Here is a 5481-nt window from a genome sequence, read left to right as displayed (position 1 = left end):
TCTATCTCTATCTCTATCTCTATCTCTATCTCTATCTCTATCTCTATCTATCTCTATCTATCTATCTCTATCTCTATCTCTATCTCTATCTCTATCTCTATCTCTATCTCTATCTCTATCTCTATCTCTGCTCTCCTTAAGCCTTAGGTTGGAAATCCTCTCCAGCCTTGAAGGACAAACTGAAAAGATACCTCCCTATTGCCATACTAGTTAATATGTACTGAACCATCACTATATGATAGACATTGTGCCAATAGCTTCCCAGGCTTATTCTATTTAATTTTACACTGCCATATACTAAGATAAAGAAAAAAGTCTTAAAACATGGCAATAGAATTTCTCTTATGAAAGGAACTGTCTTTTGAAAGCATGAAGTATTTGATGAGTATAGGATATCACAAAGACTGGTTCACTGAGTGCTCCCTCCAATGCCCTTCCACTGTGCCCTCTATGCTGGAGGTGGAGAACTACAAACTCCATCTCCAGACTTTGTACAGCCAAGGTTCCACCTGAGACCCAGGCTCCACCAAGCAGAAGCAAGCAGACGTAACTTGGAAGAAGGAAAAGAGTTCCACAAGGTGGTACTCTGCATGGGGAAATGGCAGAGAGGAGTTTGGCTTCTCTATGGATGGTAGGGCAGGTCGCTTCCTGCTCATAGGAGGGGCAGCATGATCCTGGGGCCAGGATGGCAGCTGTTCCCTCAGCAGTTTGGTTCTCGGACACTGTGGTTGTAGGACTTGTTCCTAGAAGCCCCGTCTAGAGTCTGTTTCTTCTTCATTCCAGTGAATTTGTGAGTCACCTGACATCCCTTGATAAACCATCTTCTGCTTAAGTCAGCCAGAGTGGATTTTGTTGTCTGCAACTAAGAATGTTTCTGACAATCAAGGCAGAAGATGAAACCTCAAGAGCCTGGGTCCAGGTAGTGCTGAGGCTTTAGAGAGCAGCAGTGACTGCCCTGCATAAGGCACAGAGAAAGAATTTTGTTGAAAAAGCCAAGGGCAGGAGGAGAGAAAGGCAGACAGCACGCACAGCATGGAGGAGAGGAAGCGGCAACAGAGGCCTCCATCGTGGTTGCAGATGAAGAGCATCTAACCTGGATGTTGTTTGCTATGTGGTTCATGGCACGTGACACATCCCCAGCTCTGTCAGTTCTTTGGTAAAGTCTGTTACTCTATGACTCTCACAAATGCTTTATGTAAGTGAGGGTTTGTTGCAGGAACTAGCGAAGCAGCAAAGTTTCTTTAGACTGATACATAATAGCAACCATGATGCAAGTCCACTGAAGTCATGGGGTGGCCTTGTGACCAACCAGGCCAAGAAGCCGGAAAGATCCAAGTGTCTTTCCCTGATTCTCAAGGAGCACGAAGCTGCCAGCTGACATTTGTGCATCATGCCTGCACAGCATCATTATTTCCATTTTCTGAATGAAAAATTTGAGGCTTAAAAGGGTCATACAGTGACTAAGGTATTCATGGTTAGACCTGCCTGATTTCAAAGCCTGAGCTCCAACCATTCTCCAACAATCCCCCTCATAGTAAGCTGCCAGTTTAGCCATAAAGCCAAATTAAAGTACCAGGAAAAAGCATATGATAAATACCAAGCCAGCAAGTAGAGTATGAAAAGGTGACAAGTCCCTGTGCTATCTAGTCCCAATCTGGGGATCCCTTACTGTCTGGATGGACACTGCAGAGTTGAGGGTTCTCTCTGAGCTGCCTTCCCCTGGCCTTTGCTCTTTGTGGCTTTCTGATTTCTGATCTCACCTTCTCTTGGGTCTCAGGTGTGGGTTCCCTCGTGGTTCTTTCCAAGACCACCAGCAATGTTGTGGCCCTGGTCATACCCTTGGCTGTATTCTTTGCTCCCTAGAGTCCTTCAAAGGCAATGTTTTATCCCTCAAGAGCTTGAAAGATGGGAAAGAGAGAAATTGCCTTTCTGTCCTTTTTCAATACCCTGTCTTTATCAGTTTGCTGCATGCCTAACACTGATGGAAACCTTACTTAAACTGGATCAACCAAAAAGGAAAAAAAAAAAGAGAGAGAGAGAGAGAGAAGGGAATTGATTGGCTCATGTTTCTGAAAATCCCAGGGATTTTAGCTTCAGGTACAGTTGGATCCAGGGACTCAGAGGGTCTTTCATTCTTTTACTCTCTTTCCTTTTCTCCTTCATCGCTTTACTCTATTTCTTTTATTCTCCAGTAGAGTTTCATTTTAGGTGTCTCTTGGCATATTCCAGGCTCACATCCTTAATGACTCCTGAAGAAAGGGGCTTCTCTTTCCCAGGAGATACAACACAAGTCCTAAAACTGATGCTGAATGTCCACTTCTGAACCAAATCCTGCAGTCAGGGTATGCCGTAATGGCCAGGACTGGGTCATGTCCCACCCCTCGCACTGGGGATGAGCCCAACCTACTAAACCACGTGGACTGAGATAGAGGAATGGCTTTCCATGAGAACTCCAGGGAGCATCCCCACAAGGAGAACAGATGCTGGCTGAGCTAAACAAGAAACGTCCACTGTTCTGCCTTTACTTCCTTCTCTGCACCCAGTCTTCCCTTCTCCTTCACCATACAGTCTGTTCAGAGCATCATTCCTGGGCTCTGTTGGAATCTATCTGAATGCATCTCCTCTATTTCTCAGTGGAACTTTCCAGATCATGGCTCTGTGAGCGACATGCCCCAGCTTGCTGGCCATGCCTGCCCAGTCTTGGCTCATCTTATTCCCAGTGGTGGGCACAGTGCCTGCCACAGTTACAGTGTTTGGACAATGTCTGTGGCCTAGCTGGATGAGGCTGGGGGAGCAGAGAGGCCACTGAGCTCTTTTTCATTGCTGGGGTGGACCCAGAACAATGTCAGGGAAAGACTCCAGATTCCAGTATGACAGAGCTGTAGTGTTGGGATTTCACTTGACTCTGCTGCTTCTTTCAAGTTGCTAAATTTCTTACAATAGCGTATGCCAAATGGCTCACCATACATGAAATGTATCCCTTAGTTGAAAAGGGCCCCAGAGCCAGGTCTGGGGAAGGAGAGAAAGAAGCCAGGGTAGGTCCTGCTTGGGAGTGAGATAGAGGAAAGATGTCCCAGGGATGATGCTGTCTCCCTACCTGCTAAGGCCTGTGATGTTTTCATGGGGAGAGGGGAGGATAGAGCTGGCACCAGCTGTACTCACACACTGTTACTGACATGAATGTATAGCACAGAACAAATTGAGAATGCTTCACTGGGATGACTCTCAAATGAAAATCTCCACTCCACTGTGGCTGTTTGAACAGTGAGGGCTGTAAAAATGGTCATGTCCCCTCATCTTGATCATATCAGACCTTTGAGCCCTTCTTTTCTTTCTTTCTTTTTTTTTTTTTTTTTTTGAGGCAGAGTCTTGCTCTGTTGCCAGTTGCCAGGCTGGAGTGCAGTGGTGCAGTCTCAGCTCACTGCAACCTCCACCTCCCTGGTTCAAGCAATTCTCCTGCCTCAGCCTCCTGAGTAGCTGGAACTACAGGCATGCACCACCACACCCAGCTAATTTTTGTATTTTTAGTAGAGACGGGGTTTCACCATGTTGGCCAGAATAGTCTCGATCTCTTGACCTCGTGATCCACCCTCCTCGGCCTCCCAAAGTGCTGGGATTACAGGTGTGAGCCCTTCTTTTGCAAATGCCTCATGAGTTTGGAAAAAGTACAAAGCCGTGGTTGGATGATAACCTAGGGATTTTTCCTCCCCATAGGTGGGGCTGTTCCCATACAAATCTCCAACAATGCCCTTCCAAGGGTCCTTTTGGGATTTCATTTAGCAGGAGTAGTTGGTAAATGGAGCCACCAGGGACCTAAAGAGCCACTTGCTTTGAACTACTATATTAGTGCTGTGTCCTTACAGCCAGCCAAGCAGGGGCCCCACAGCACACAGACCCAGTGCGAGGACTGGGCAGCCCCAACTCATGAAATGCCAACTTAGTGCTACCGGCACTCCTCTGAATATGGAAAATGACTGCTGTCAACTGGGTAACAGTGATGGCCTCAGAGTGCCTGAGAATCTAGTTTAAGACAGACAATCTCCAATAAGCCGACCTAGAAAATTCCTGTCACCACTGCCCCTACACCTCTCTGGGTCTCAGTTTCTTCCCCGGAAAATGAAGGGTGGACTCCGTTGTCTCCAAGTCTTGAGTGTTAACAGCCACACACTAAGCTTTGCCTTGCCTGCTTCCTCTACCTGGAAAAGTACAAAAAGAAAACAGTTATTTACAGACCCTCGAGCAGCCCTCTTCAATCTTGGAGATGGTCTGCCTGTCCACTGACTTCCTGTTGAATACTTACTTTGGGGGTACTGCAGCTACAGGGGAAGCATTTGTGTCATCTCCTACTTTTGTGCTTTAGCTCAGAAAAGGGAGCTTCCACCCATACTTCTGCTCCCTGTCTCTTCCCACCTCCCTCTTGGGAAAGGAGTTGATAATCCAATGGATCCAAGCCTGACATTCACTGGGGCATTACACTTAGTACAAATGCATTTCCATGAGCCCTTTCCTGCTGCAAGTAACAGCTTGTAGTGTGTAAGTGCATGCACATATGTTAGAACACATCTCCAGGATAAATTCCCAGCAGAGGAATTTCCGAGTCGAGAACAAATGCATTTAAATTTTTAAATTTCTGATTGTCCTCCAAAGAGGCTGTACCTCATGGCAGAGGGTGCTAGTAATCTACCCAATGTCTATACTCCCTTAGTAATCAAAAAACTACATATCTGGGCCTCTCTTGTAAGTGAGTGGCCAATAAGATGCAAGCAGACATTTTGAGTAAGACTTTTAAGAAGGTCCCTTTGCTTCTGGACCTTCCTCCACTTTCTGTGTGGATCTCTGTCTTAATGACAGGAGCTATAGAAACCTTGTTATAACCTCAAGGATGGAAGTTGTGTACTAAGTACAGGGATAAGAAGGGCCAAGTGGGCTGGGGGCGGTGGCTCACGCTTGTAATCCTAGCACTTTGGGAGACTGAGGCGGGTGGATCACGAGGTCTGGAGTTCGAGACCAGCCTGACCTACATGGTGAAACCTCGTCTCTACTAAAAATACAAAAAAATTAGCCGGGTGTGAAGGTGTGCTCCTGTAATCCCAGCTATTCGGGAGGCTGAAGCAGGAGAATTGCTTGAAACTGGGAGGCAGAGGTTGCAGTGAGCTGAGATTGTGCCACTGCACTCCAGCCTAGGTGACAGAGCAAGACTCTGTCTCAAAAAAAAAAGAACAAAGAACAAAAAACAAATGAGCCTGGGTCCCTGAAAGCCCTTGTAGAGGCTTCAAACAGTTCTGAGCTGTTTCTCATAAGTAAGCAAACAAAGTCCTAATTGTTCTGAGCTGTCTCAGTCAGGCCTCTACTGCTAACAGCTCAGTGCAGTCCCTAACTGATTCACAGACTTTCTCACTAACAGTGTGTGAAAGCACCTTTTCCCATACACCCTCGCAAGTGCTAGGCCTTCCAATGTATGCTATACGTATATATTTATAT

The sequence above is a fragment of the Aotus nancymaae genome, unplaced genomic scaffold (genome assembly GCF_030222135.1).
Source record: "Aotus nancymaae isolate 86718 unplaced genomic scaffold, 86718_ANA_hifiasm-v0.15.2.pri h1tg000067l, whole genome shotgun sequence".
NCBI classification, from domain to species: domain Eukaryota; kingdom Metazoa; phylum Chordata; class Mammalia; order Primates; family Aotidae; genus Aotus; species Aotus nancymaae.
The sequence above is the reverse complement of the archived record's forward strand: the minus strand, read 5'-3'. Positions refer to the sequence as shown.